General features: G+C 39.9%; 2 non-coding genes across 2 annotated transcripts; both read right to left on the bottom strand.

Annotated features, from left to right (window-relative positions):
- Positions 1 to 1,520: 1,520 nt before the first annotated feature.
- Positions 1,521 to 1,594, bottom strand: TRNAT-AGU (transfer RNA threonine (anticodon AGU)). The gene has a single exon. It is a non-coding gene; the product is annotated as a tRNA-Thr (tRNA).
- A 113-nt stretch (positions 1,595 to 1,707) lies between these two features.
- Positions 1,708 to 1,781, bottom strand: TRNAT-AGU (transfer RNA threonine (anticodon AGU)). Its single transcript has one exon. It is a non-coding gene; the product is annotated as a tRNA-Thr (tRNA).
- Between the last annotated feature and the right edge of the window lie 11,861 nt (positions 1,782 to 13,642).

Genomic DNA, 13,642 nt, shown 5'->3' with positions numbered 1-13,642 from the left:
TCGGGTCAGGCTCGGGCCTGAACATTTTCTATTAATGTAGAGACAAAGCCCGACCTGGTCCATGAACAGGTCTAGACAGTGAGAAGATGTTATTTTAAAATGGTGAAAATAATAAGCTTTTTCTTCAAACTAATGAAATCGATCAAACCAACACAATTAAACCTAAGTTGGCCAGTTTTTATTAGTATTTTATATTTTAAATTTAATTCGATCATAGATATTTATTAGTATTTTATATTTAAAATTTAATTTTTCAATAAAGGAAGTGAGAAATTTCTATATTTTCTAGTTTAAAATATTTTTATATTATAAATTTAATTTTTTCTAATAATATCATTATAATTTTAAATTTAAGTCTATTTTTTAAATTTAAATCTTTTAAATTGATTGATTCAACCAAAAGTTGACCCAAACCACCAATACAACTTCAGTTGACTAATTCTTATTAATGGTCAACTAGTTTCAAGTAACCAATTCTCCAATCCAACCAAATCATTTCAATTGGTCAACTAAACCGAACCAACCCATAAACACCCTTTGAAAATAGAGTCCGAATCTCTTGCCCATGTTTGCCCACATAATACTTCAGCCACACATGAAGAATATGCCATCCTTTTACATAGTATTATGCAAGGGGAAATATTCCCAATTCAGTGAGACAATGTGCTATGAATAACATGGGCAGAGTTCTGGTGGGCGGGAGATCCCACATCTTGAAAATAGGCATAGTAAAGCACATTATCTCTTTTCACCCACTTTGAATGAAAAAAGAAAAAAAAAAAAGAAACGAGTATAAGAGAAAGGGCAAAATAGTCCCACAAATTAAAAAAAAAGAAAAAAAATAGATACTTGAGAATTTAAAAATGTCGACCGATCACATGACTATATGATTATTATTATTTTTTAATTTAACGAATAGAATGATAATGGAAGTAGCAAAGTGTTAGAATTTAAAGGTTTGATTTTGTTACAAATAAGAGTTAAGGGTTGAAGGAGGCCAAAGTCAGAGTGGTAATCTGTAATTTACTTTGAGATTTTATTTCGAAATCGTTGGACCGGATAATTTCGGTCTCCAACAAAGATTCTCTCTGAATTTATTTGGGTGATCAATTTATCTTTATTATAAACTTGGAAAAATAGGAAAATGAGAAGGAGGGACTGACTGGAGATTTGTCGTCAGCTCGTCACTCTTTTTTTTTACTGGTTTTGTGGTCCTCGTAGGTGACGCTGTTCCCCGTGTTCCACCTGAGTTTGTCCCTAAAATGCGCTGTGTATACAGTGAGACTGGGGCCGATGTCAGTTTGTCACCAGTACGACCTGGACCAGGCAAGATTCTTTCTGGTGTTTCTTTTCTTGCAGAGATGATAAGGGAGGTAGCGGTGGGCCCGGAACCGGATAATCGAGGACTCGGCCAGAATAATTGGTGGGGCCCACCACTGTTTCCTCTGACATATCCGGAATTCCGGTTCATGCAGGCACGTGAAGCGAAAAACTGTGAAAATTTAAGAAAAATAATATTTTGCTCTCATTGAGATTCGAACTCAAGACCTCCCGCTTACTAAACGGGTGCTCTAACCAACTGAGCTATGAGAGCTTTGTTATTTAAATTGGTGGGGCCTACCACTGTTTCCTCTTACATATCCGGAATTCCAGTTCAAGCAGGCACGTGAAGCGAAAAACTGTGAAAATTTAAGAAAAATAATATTCTGCTCTCATTGAGATTCGAACTCAAGACCTCCCGCTTACTAAACGGGTGCTCTAACCAACTGAGCTATGAGAGCTTTGTTATTTAATATTTTAGGTAATTTTATTAATTCAATCTAGAAATAAGAGCCAAAATTGAATGTTAGTTTCCAGTTCGACCATCACAGACTTTATTTATAATTAAAGAAGGTAACATTAGGGGTGCCGTTTCGCTAAAAAAATAATTTTTTTTGTTTGAAAATATTTCACTTTTACGCCCATTTATTAATGTTAACCAATTCAAACATCGACACGGTCAACTTTCTGAGTCAAAATAGGGGTGCAGCTTGGGCGGGCCCAACCCGAGCCCAAATTGGCCAAGCCCGAAATTTTATACGGGCTGGGCTGGGTCCAAAATGTTGGGTTTTTTTATTTTTTGGGCCAGGCCCTGGTTTAGCTCTTAGGTAGTCAGAGTCCGACCCAACTATATATATATATATATATGCATAAGAGTGGGTTCATTGACCAATCTGAGACCAACCTGGGCCTGAGCCCAATCCAAGTGCATCAAATTACAGTGCGGGCTGGGTTTGGGTTGGAAAAATCAGTTTGGACTTGGGCCTTAAACCCAAATTTGAGGGTCGAGACAGGATTGACTATAAACCAAACCCAACCTGCCCAATTTGCACCCCTAAGTCCAAGGTTAGACCTTGGTCTTAATTAATCTCTATTGATATGCTCAGATCCAGAACTTATAGACCTAAGATCCTACTAATCAGGGCCAGATAAGTTGTGGGTGTGGATACCCATAATGGTATTTTTGGAAAATTGTTCTAACACACTCATTTCTGGCTCTTAAAACAGCCCAAAAGCTGAACTTGCGAATATTGGTTTCAGACAAATGACCTCTAGAACTGTAACTGAATGATCCCTCCATGGGTACAGGTTTCCTCTTTGCAAATGATGAAAAGCTGATAATAAAATCTGGATTTTCAAGAAGGATGTTGAATATGAGGAGTTTTGGGACAAAAATGGATTCATGTATGTGACATAATATTGACACCCAACTTGTATGGTCATGGGACATGTTGCTCCACTAAATGCCAATAGTACTAAAACTGGTCCTCATTGATCACCGTCCAAAATTTGGGGAACCAACAAAAGCTTGCAAGCTGCTTGGCATTGTTAGACTCATTCACTTAGTAGTGCAACTTGGGTGGCTTGGGTTGGACTTTTGTCAAATCTTGAATGGCCCAGCACAAAGGCCTAAGCTCAAAGCAATGTAATGTTCTTTTTGGGCCATCCCAAATTGTACTCCTATCCTTCACCTCCAACTCACTAATGTTGTCAAATTCAGATTAGAGCAAATTGGGCAATTGGGTTATCAAAATTGGAAATCAATAATTAAGGGGATGTTTGTTTATACTATGTGTGTTTATGATAACAAACTCATTAAGAATACTAACAATAGAAAAAATTAAGTGTGTAATTGTAGCTGATGTATGCTTAGTTGAACTTTGTTTAATCAGAGAATCCTCCTCCGGTCATCCCAATCCTCCTGAAGAAGTTGTTGACAAAGAAGAATTTCTTCTCAGAAAAGAAAATGAATGTTATGTATGGGGAGATGACAAAGACGACTCTTACTTTCCTACCAACGAAGAACTATATCCATCGTGGAACGGGTAAATGTAAACCGAGACAATGCTGAGAAGCTTGAGATAAGTGGTACGGAATTTGTTGCTCAATAAAATGTTCCATGTATGATTAATTGAGTTGGTAGGTATAGTATTCTAGTGATCAACTTATAAAAAGTTTTCTAGAATACCATGTTTCCTTAATTTATACGTGTGCCTATTGTATTGGATACTCAATTTAGAATCCGAATTAGTTGAATGCTTTAGCTGTTCAACGAGCTGTGGAACCAATGATGAGGTTCCACGCTAGTAAAAAATTCATGGGCCTATTGTAAAAGAATGTGAGCCCCATGTATTTAAATACTCACGTGGAACCCTATCATTGGTTCCACAGCCCTCTGAATAGCTAAAGCGTTCAGTTAAACCTTGCTCCTCAATTTATAGGCTAAGAAAGCTTATTCATGGATATCAATGTTTCCTTAGTTCTACACTTCTACCTATGTAAATCCAAACTCTTTATAATCATGTGTGATGAAGTGCTTTTTGGCAGCACCTTGTTGTTCTGACTACTTCCTCGAGTCCGATGACTCAGAGGTCGAGTTGGAGTATTTTTTGCTGGATGAAAGTTTGGATATCGAACTGACTGGATTGAATTAAGAGGATGCTCGGGTGCCGAGTTGGGTAGCTCTTCGAAGAGACCTGCAAGGAAACAGTGTTAGAGGACACAGGGTGGCTAACTCGGTGAGGTCATTCCGATGCTTAAGTTAGTACTCTTGTAGTAGATTGCAAGCTAAAAATCAGAAAGTATGAGAGCTCGAATGTACTTAATCGCCCATCCTCCCTGTGTCATTGGGGTTGATGCATTTATATAGGCATTGTTTGGTGTGGGCTTCACGCACTGCATTCAAGATTTTTGGGAGGTCACTTAACCGGTCTGAGATCCCCAGAGGTAACCTCAGTCAGGCCGGCATGCCCTTGAGGGAGGTCACTCCTTGCATTGAGGGTCACTTCAACCAGTGATGAGGTGCTACAAGTCGGCCCTGGATGAGGTGTTTCTAGCCGACCTGAGTTGTGGTTGAGGTCTCCAAGTTGGCGATGAAGGCAGGTTGCCAAGTCGGGGCGAAGAGAAACCACGATTTGGGAGTCTAAGTCATCGCTTAGGTGGTGTCCATATGTCATCCAGTTGTTCCAAGATGCCATGGGTCACAATGTCATTGGAAGGCCAAATCCGCCCTCATCAATGTGTTTTGATGATTTATGCACTTTATTTACTATTTAATAATTTTTTATCCAATGCTTAGATCTATAAAATTAAATGTTTCTGCTAATCCTACATGTGCTTGCTTCCTTGCTTCCTTTTTCTTTTTTGTTGATGCCAAAAGGGGGAGGAATATATGATTGATATGAAAAATATTTAATCAATTGGTTGATGGTTTGAGTTTTTTCCTAGAAATATCTACTGCATATGTTTGTTAAATTTGTCATCTAGTATGCAAGTGAGATGATAAAATGTTGATGGAATGTGTTGGAAAAAGATCAAGTTCTAGTAAGCAATGCTTACTTAAATAGATGAGCAACTTTGACTTATTCCAACTTAAATAAGGGGAAAATACCTTCTAATCAAAAGAAGATTATCACCTCCATAAAGCAAGGGAGAATTGGAAAATTGATGTTGCATCATTTACTTGAAACAAGGGGGATGATAAAATAATATTCTATAAACATGTTTAATGAATTATTACTCCCTCTTTATTATATCTATTTATTTATATGTATCATGTATCCTAATGACAAGGGGAACTTAAATTTGTACTCTCTTTATATGAGCTTTCAATTGTTACCATTTTTCAATAAATGGTTTGCCAGCATAACAAAAGGGGAGATTGTTGAACTTATTTGTTTTGATAATAACAAATTCATTGAAAGTATTAATAATATGAAAAGTTAAATGTGCTGCTACAACTATTGTATCCTCAACTAAACTCAAGAGATTTAATAAAAGTAGTAATGTTTAAATGCACAAATGAGTAAATAAATAAATTGATGGACTGAAATCTCCCCAAGCCAAGAAAACAAGAAGAAGAAGTTGTAATGACAACACCAAAAGGAAGAAGAAGAAAGAAAAGCATCATGCTCCAGTGGTTTTCATGTGTTTTATTTATTTATTTAGGACTCAATGTAATCATATGCAAGATGCAAAACATTGGGCTTAACTGAGACTAAAACCTCGACATTTCTAAAAACCTTAAAGGCTAATCGTTAAATTAGTTTTAGGTGGCTAGCTTTCCCCAGACTTTGTCTAAGCTAAAATGTGTAATTTCTTAGTGTGGAAGCTTAAGGAGTCAAATTCTAGGCATTAAGTATCACCAACTTAAGTTTTTCAAAGTTGATCATGATCTATAGTCAACTTCCTATAAGGTGGTAGTCAATTACCCATGACAGCCAAGATTGGTGTCATTGAATATTTGACTACCCATGAAATAGCAATCAACTACTTGTGATAGTCGAGCCTAGTGTCACATTGGTCCTAACTAGTAGTTGATTACTGGAGTAGGGGTACGTGACTATCCATGACAAGAGAGAAAAGATTTACTCTTGCGTGTAATAGTTGACTACTAGTTTGATCCAATTGACTACCTTATGAAAAATAAAGAAGTTTTTGACAGTTTAAAGGCTTAACAGCTCTTTCCTTTTCAAGTAAGCCTTCAATCTTGTTGGAAACAAGTTTTAAACATTTCCTATAAAAGGATTAATCCCTTCCTAATAGATCTATGGCAATCATATGCTCTCTTTAAGCATGTTTCTTGATATAAATATGTGAGTTTGAGATGAAAATCTCATGGAAGTGAAAGTGTATTAAAGAAGAAAAAGTTTTTAAAGAGTATTAACAAGAGAGCATTGTTAAGGGAATATATTCCGAGCTTAAAAGAAGTTTTGTACTTGGAGAAAAGCTTGCAAAGGCTACTATATTTCATTGTTCATTTCAAAGAGTTTTGAATCTCTTCAATGCAGTTGCTCATTATTGATCAACATTCTCTTGCATTTGAATAATTTGCTTGCAATCACTTTCAGTTGGTACCTAGAAGTCCAATTGGTCATAAGGGTTTTTCAAAAAAAATTTGATTTTGAAGAAAAACTTATAGAATCTAGTTTACCCCCTTTTGGGCTAGGCTACCTGAGCTATCAGTGTTTTCCATCATGTATGATTTTGCTTTTTAAAACAAAAATAACTATCGCAAAAATATTTTGATTTTTATGGTGTGGCAGCTTTTTTTTTTTTTGTTTTTTTGAAAAATAAAACCAATAGTATTGCTAAACACCCTCCATTTGTTTAGCTCTATTTTGACTTAGTCAAACCTACTTCTAAATGTGTCAATAGCTCATCGTTTTGGGATTATTTTCTTTTTCATTTTTTTTGTCATCAAGGTTCAAAACACTTCATTATAGTATAAGCCAGAAAAGTACTACATCAAAACATTTAAGCCTAGTGATTCATCCCTATAAGTATTATGCAGCCACTACATGTGCTCATAGGATGAGTCAAAATATTTATTATTTGTAAGGCACCACAAAAAACCAGTAGTTGCTTGATATTGTGCTTAATTGCCTCATGCCATTCAGCTTGGGTTGAACTCTGAGTTTGAGACCTTTGCCCTACTCTGCTAGCATGCTAGCACCCTGCACCCAAAGCTTACTAAGTGGTCGTTTGGGAGTATTTATTGGATAAATAAGTGCTTATGAATCTTTGGTGAAAAACTACTTCTTTCAAACAAAAATACTATAAGATTTTTGAAAATTATGTGGCAGGCCAAAACAAATTAAAAACACAATAAGCACTTAAAAAAGGTCAAAATTTTAACGACAGTCAAAACGAGCTTATTTCTTAAAAAAAGCTCATTTGGGCTTATTTCCCAAATGTATATAAATGTTTATTGGTGTTGTACCGGCCTAAAATATTTTTTCAATTAGTGCTTAAAAATCAGTGGCTCCAAAAAAAATTCCACATTGATATTCAAATGGTAGGAGTGAATGCATTGTCTTTGTTCTGCTGTAAGATGATAGTGCATAGTGAAATTGTTTACTGCTGTGACCATGTCTGTGTGGAGTTCGGATTAGCGTTCAAGCTGTGGGGCCAATTATAACAAAACAGTCAGTCCAACACATTCAGGCCATTCCTATGTGCAAGTGAGCAAGACGAGAGTGTTTCAAACTTTTACATTTGTTTTCTTTTTTTTTTCTTTTTTTGGCTTTTCGTCTCTCGTGCCCGATTCCTCTCCTTCCTTTCCCGCCTCCACCCTCTACGCCGGTCAACTTCAGTAGTTCTCGTTGGTAACCGTCAACTTCCACCACCGGCTCTCTCTTTCTCTCTCACCTTGTTTTCTTCATCTTCTTCTACCAAAATGACGTTCTTGTGAATAGCCCATATAAGATGTAAAACCTTAAAACTTTGTGAATAGCCTATGCTTCACTTTGTTTTTATTTTGATGTGAATGTCTTAAACTCTCAAAATAGAATTTCTAAGAAGACGAAGATGAATAGAATAGAGAGAGATGGTGGAAGTTGACAATTACCGACAAAGGACTATTGAAGCTAACCGATGGAGAGGGGTAGAGGGTGGAGGCGGGAGACAAAAGGGGAGAGGAAGGAAAGGGTTAGAGATTAGAGATAGAAAGCATAAAAAAAAAAAAAAAGAGAAAAGAAATGTAAAAGGTTTGAAACACTCCTATCAGTCTCCATTAGAGAGACTTGCTCGTGGGAATGCCCTAAACCTTTAAAATAACTTTAAAGTTATAACAATTTTCTCCATCTACACATTTTTGTCTGTCTTTGACAAGTTATAAAGTGTTCTATGTTGCCAATCTTGTATGACTGAATGCATCACTTGGGGATGATGAGATGGTGGACTGATTTGGGTCAACAGTGGTTTAAAAACCATGTATCTAGTTGGGTTCGGGTCCGTTTTGATCATGTTGTTGTTATTATTATTTTGTATTAAATTTTATTAGACTTGTTGGCAAAAGATAAGCCTGAGTCTGGCCACTCAAGGATGGGAAGAGAAGGATGTGCGTAAGGTCCAGTGATGTTACCACAGAGAACTTACAATTCCATGGGTTTGATCCAAATGCCTCCATTTAAGGAAGCTGACCCATGCCAAATCCAACCCATTGGGTATGCCGTTGAAAAATTGTAAATACAACATTCATTAAAAAATAGGAGTATTTCTCGCGAGATGCAACAATTAGGTAAAGGCGGATCGAGGTTACTTAGGCCATGTTTGGGAGTTCTTAAAAATAAGTTCTTACTTGGGCCAGGACCACACAATTAAGCACTTATTGGAGTTGAAATAAGCCTGAAAAAAATGCTTATTTTAAAAATAAGGGTTTACATTTTAAGCCTAAATTTTCAGTTTTTTTCAGTATAAGCACTTATTCAATGTTTTCTTTCAAAATTATCACTAGTTGAATTTTAAAATACCATTTATAAAACTATCCCTAGTTGAATTTTATAGAAGTACTTCTGTAAAAGTGCTTTTATAAAACATTTTTTTAAAATTGCTTTTATAAGAGTATTTCCGTAAAAGTGCTTTCATAAAAGTAATTTCATAAAAGTACTTTTATAAAAAAAAAGCTTTCATAAAATTACTTTTATAAAATTGCTTTCATAAAATTTGAAAGAAAATAAAGAACAAAATAGTAAAAATTGCTTAAGTGTTTATTGGAAAAAGGCTACCAAATGCCCAATACGAAATAATTGCTTTTGTAAAAGTGCTTTAAAATAAGCACTTGAAAAGGTTAGGTGCCAAATGCAAATAAGTGCTTATTAAAATAAGCACTTATTTTTTAACATAAGCACTCCCAAACATGGCCTTAGATTGGGTTCAGGTTGTAAGTGCAATTTTTTTTACTGTGTTTATTTGTGATGAAAATCTGAATTGAATATAAAATTTGCACCTAATTCAATTTTACATCTATATATTTGTATCTATGCTTTATAGTGCAATTGATAAAAAGATTTGTACCTTTTGTCTCATTTGCATTAATTTGAAGTGCAGATTTTACACCTGAAAATTGATGCAAATTTTGCACCACCTCTCTCCTACCCTAAGTCTGTCTCATATAAAGTGGGGACTACATTATCTTGTTTCTTACCACACTACCAAATAAATAACCCTCCCCCCACTTTCATTCTCTTATATGTAAGGTGAGGACCATGTCATTTTAATTCTTAGGTTCAGTTTGCAAAGAGTACAAATACAAAAATGTACAGTACATCTTTTATATTTTGTATTTCTAAACCTTGTATTTGAACTCTTGACAATGCAAAACAATAAAACAAAATCAAGTCAGAAGGACAATGGACCTTGATAGTAGCTGAGATGGTTACTCGGCATCCCTCTACTATGGAAGACAGGATCAAACCTCTGTAAGCGCATGCACTGTTGTAAGTTCAATGAACCTCACATGACCCTACTGTCCCCACTCCTTAATCCCCCTATAACCTATCTGTAATCTGCATTTACACTACTACAAATGAAATTGCAACCGTAAATAAACTGAGCCTAAGGATGCCAACAGGTCGAATTTTGTGTAGGTTTGTCTCCCCCCTAACCTGACCCAACAATGTTTCCACCCAAACCAACCTGACCAACTCAGCAACACACAATTTCCAAAGCCAATCCAACCCACGGCCTTTCAATCAATTGTACTTTTGATAACATATTTTAAAATTCTAAAACCCATTTATTTAAGTTGGAATTTAGTTTATAGGTACTAATGTGTCACTTTTTACACTGGTGAAGGAAAAAAAAAAACAATGAAGATGAAAATGAAAATGAATTAGAATTCAGGGGTTAGCATAACCCCATGGAGCAGATCAATCAAAACCTAAAACCCACAGGTTAAAGAATGAAAACCCTAATCAATCAATCATGTGGGCCAAACCGTAGAGGCATGTCAACTGTGTAAAATGCAAATTAGAAGAATATGTTTACTAAGGCTGAATTTGGAAGGTGTACAAATGCAAATATATAGAGTGCAAAACCTTATATTTTGTATTATTTTGTATGTATTTATGCTGTACATATTTACATTTGCACTGCTTCCAAACTGAGCTTAAGTACAAATACAAATATGGAGCGTGCAAAACCTTACATATTGTGTTATTTTTTATATATTTATATTGTACATATTTGTATTTGTACTCTTTCCAAACTGAGTCTAAGAATTTAAATCAGCCCCCCCACAAGATTGCCTCCCATAACACATCCCTGCCATGTATTGGAAACATTTCCCGATGATGACATCATCATTTCTGGTATTATCATCAAAAGATGTTTTCAATACATGGCTGGATGTGCTATGGGACATTGTGGGGGGCAATCTTGTGGGGACTGATTTGATCTCGTTTACTAACACCCCACAAAAGTTTAGTTTATTGCCTTAGTTAGGGTGTTGGTCCAAAGAAGCAAGCAGTACTGATGTAACCGTTTCTGGTCACGCACCAATTTTTTGTGATGTATAAATTTTTTTGGTTAAGTACCTTGTTATTTGACCCGGTGGTGACGTGCCTTGGTGATGAGCTACTTGGTGACAAACTGCTTGGTGGCGAACTACCTGGTAGCGAACTGCCTGGTGGCGAGCTCCCTGGTGGCGAACTCCCTAGTGGCGAACTGCTTGGTGACGAACTGCCTGGTGGCGAACTCCCTAGTGGCAAGCTCCCTGGTGGCGAGCTCCCTGGTGGTGAACTGCCTGGTGGAAAACTGCCTGGTGGCGAGCTCCCTGGTGGCGAACTCCCTGGTGGCGAACTGCCTGGTGACAAACTGCCTGGTGGCGAACTCCCTAGTGGCAAGCTCCCTGGTGGCGAGCTCCCTAGTGGCAAACTGCCTGGTGGTGAACTCCCTGGTGACGAACTGCCTGGCAGCGAACTCCCTGGTGGCGAGCTCCCTGGTGGTGAACTGCCTGGTGGCAAACTGCCTAGTGGCAAATTGCCTGGTGGCGAACTCCCTAGTGGCAAACTGCCTGGTGGAGAACTCCCTGGTGGAGAGCTACCTGGTGGCGAACTGCCTGGTGGCGAGCTCCTTGGTGGCGAACTCCCTGGTGGCGAACTGCCTGGTGACGAACTGCCTGGTGGCGAACTCCCTAGTGGCAAGCTCCCTGGTGGCGAGCTCCCTAGTGGCGAACTGCCTGGTGGCGAGCTCCCTAGTGGCGAACTGCCTGGTGGCGAACTCCTTGGTGACAAACTGCCTGGTAGCGAACTCCCTGGTGGCGAGCTCCCTGGTGGTGAACTGCCTGGTGGCAAACTTCCTGGTGGCGAACTCCCTAGTGGCGAACTGCCTGGTGGAGAACTCCCTGGTGGAGAGCTACCTGGTGGCAAATTGCCTGGTGGCGAACTCCCTGGTGGACAGCTACCTGGTGGTGAGCTCCCTACTAGGCGACCTGTGACAATGGTGGAGCTCCCTGGTGCAGCGCAACCTGACTACCCTCTGCATGAGGTGGTCTTCTTTCCTTTGTAGAAAGTAGGAGTTGAGGGACTTGCGAAAACTCCATCTTTTCCTCCTCTTTGTAGGCGGTGGGAGCTGAGGGACCTGCGAGAATTGAATCAGAGGACCCAGAGGTATTTTCCCGGTGGGGGCTCTCCGACGCTTAAGTTAGCACTCTGATTGTAGAGTGCTTTGAAGATGATATTGGAGAAATGAGAGAGTTAGAGAGCAGGGATTAGCTCCATTTTTTCCATCCTCTTCCCTTTGGGGGGTGAGGTCTTTATATACCGAAGTCCTCGCGGGTTAGGTGGGTGAAAAGCCTCCAAACGGTAAGACTCGTCACATCCCGTCAGAATCGGGGTACGGTGGTGAACTCCTTGAGGTCGTCAGGCTGGCACTTGTGTCAGGCGGCCAGGTCGGCGCTTGGGCCAAGTTGTCAGGGCGGCGCCTGCGTCAGTCAATGGGTCAGTGTCTGGGCCAAGTTGTCAGGTTGGCGCCTGTGTTAGTCGGTGGGTTGGTGTCTAGGCCAGGTTGCCAGGTAGGAGATTTTCCTGCGATATGCCAAACTACTCCTGTACGGAGCTACCCTACAAGTGGCGAGCTGCCCTGGGTAGCTATGCCGAGCTGCTTGTGGTGAGCTCTGTCGAGTTGCCTGGCTCTTTGGTGAGCTACCGAGCTCGTGGGGTAAGCCGTTGTGGTTCATCAGTGGGCGTCTTATGGGCGGCTATGTCAAATCATGTGCTAGGCTAATCTAGGTCGGCTAGGTCGCATAGGCCGCGCCAGGCCGCGCAGGCCGTGCCAGGCCGCCCACAGGTCGTGCAAGCCGCACGCAGGTCACGCCAGGCCGTGCGCATGTCGCGTGCAGGTCACGCCATGCCAGTCAGACTAGTGTTCGATTGGGTCACCAACTTCGTGAGTTGTTGCCTAGGTGTTTGCCTAGTTGTCACGAGGTGCCACGTGTCACAATTTCACTGGAAGGCCAAATCTGCCTTCATCAATTGCCCCCCACTCCCGAGCTGAGTGTAACTCAGCGAAGGAAGTAGATTTCTTTTGGCCCGTAAGTCGATGAGCTGGTATGTGCTAATCCAATTCCTTAGGCTTCGGGAGTTGCTTGTATGTGGTGAGCTGCCAGTAAGGTGAGGGGATCTCCGCCAGTTCAGTAGTGTAGCCCTTAGGATCTGGGGCAACTTATAGTTCACTTTTGCTGATTTTGCTCCTGTTGAGGAAGCGACTGGATATTTAGCAATAGTGTGGCTCGTAAGCTTTGAGAGTGACTCGTAGTCTACTCTACTTTGTCTTTTGCCTGTGCCGGAGAGGCGACTGGGTCTTAAGCAGTAATGTGGTACGTAGGCTTTGGGAGTGACTCGTATTCTACTCTTTTTTGACTTTACCCGTGCCGGAGAGGCGACCGGGTCTTAAGCAGTAATGCGGCTCGTAGGCTTTGGGAGTGACTCGTAGTCTACTTTTTTTTCCTTTACCCGTGTCGAAGAGGTGATCGGGTCTTAAGCAGTAATGTGGCCCATAGGCTTTGGGAGTGACTCGTAGTCTACTCTTTTTTTACTTTGCCCGTGCCGGAGAGGCGACCGGGTCTTAAGCAGTAATGCGGCCTGTAGGCTTTGGGAGTGACTCGTAGTCTACTTTTTTTTTTCTTTACCCGTGCCAGAGAGGTGATCGGGTCTTAAGCAGTAATGTGGCCCATAGGCTTTGGGAGTGACTCATAGTCTACTCTTTTTTGACTTTGCCCGTGCCGGAGAGGCGACCGGGTCTTAAGCAGTAATGTGGCCCGTAGGCTTTGCCTGTGAGGTGTCGAGCTATGATTGTGCTGCATCAGCCTCATAATGCCGAT

This window comes from Nelumbo lutea, chromosome 8, assembly GCF_056320005.1.
Source record: "Nelumbo lutea isolate HS-2025 chromosome 8, American lotus-T2T, whole genome shotgun sequence".
NCBI classification, from domain to species: domain Eukaryota; kingdom Viridiplantae; phylum Streptophyta; class Magnoliopsida; order Proteales; family Nelumbonaceae; genus Nelumbo; species Nelumbo lutea.
This window is presented reverse-complemented; position numbering and strand designations above follow the sequence as displayed.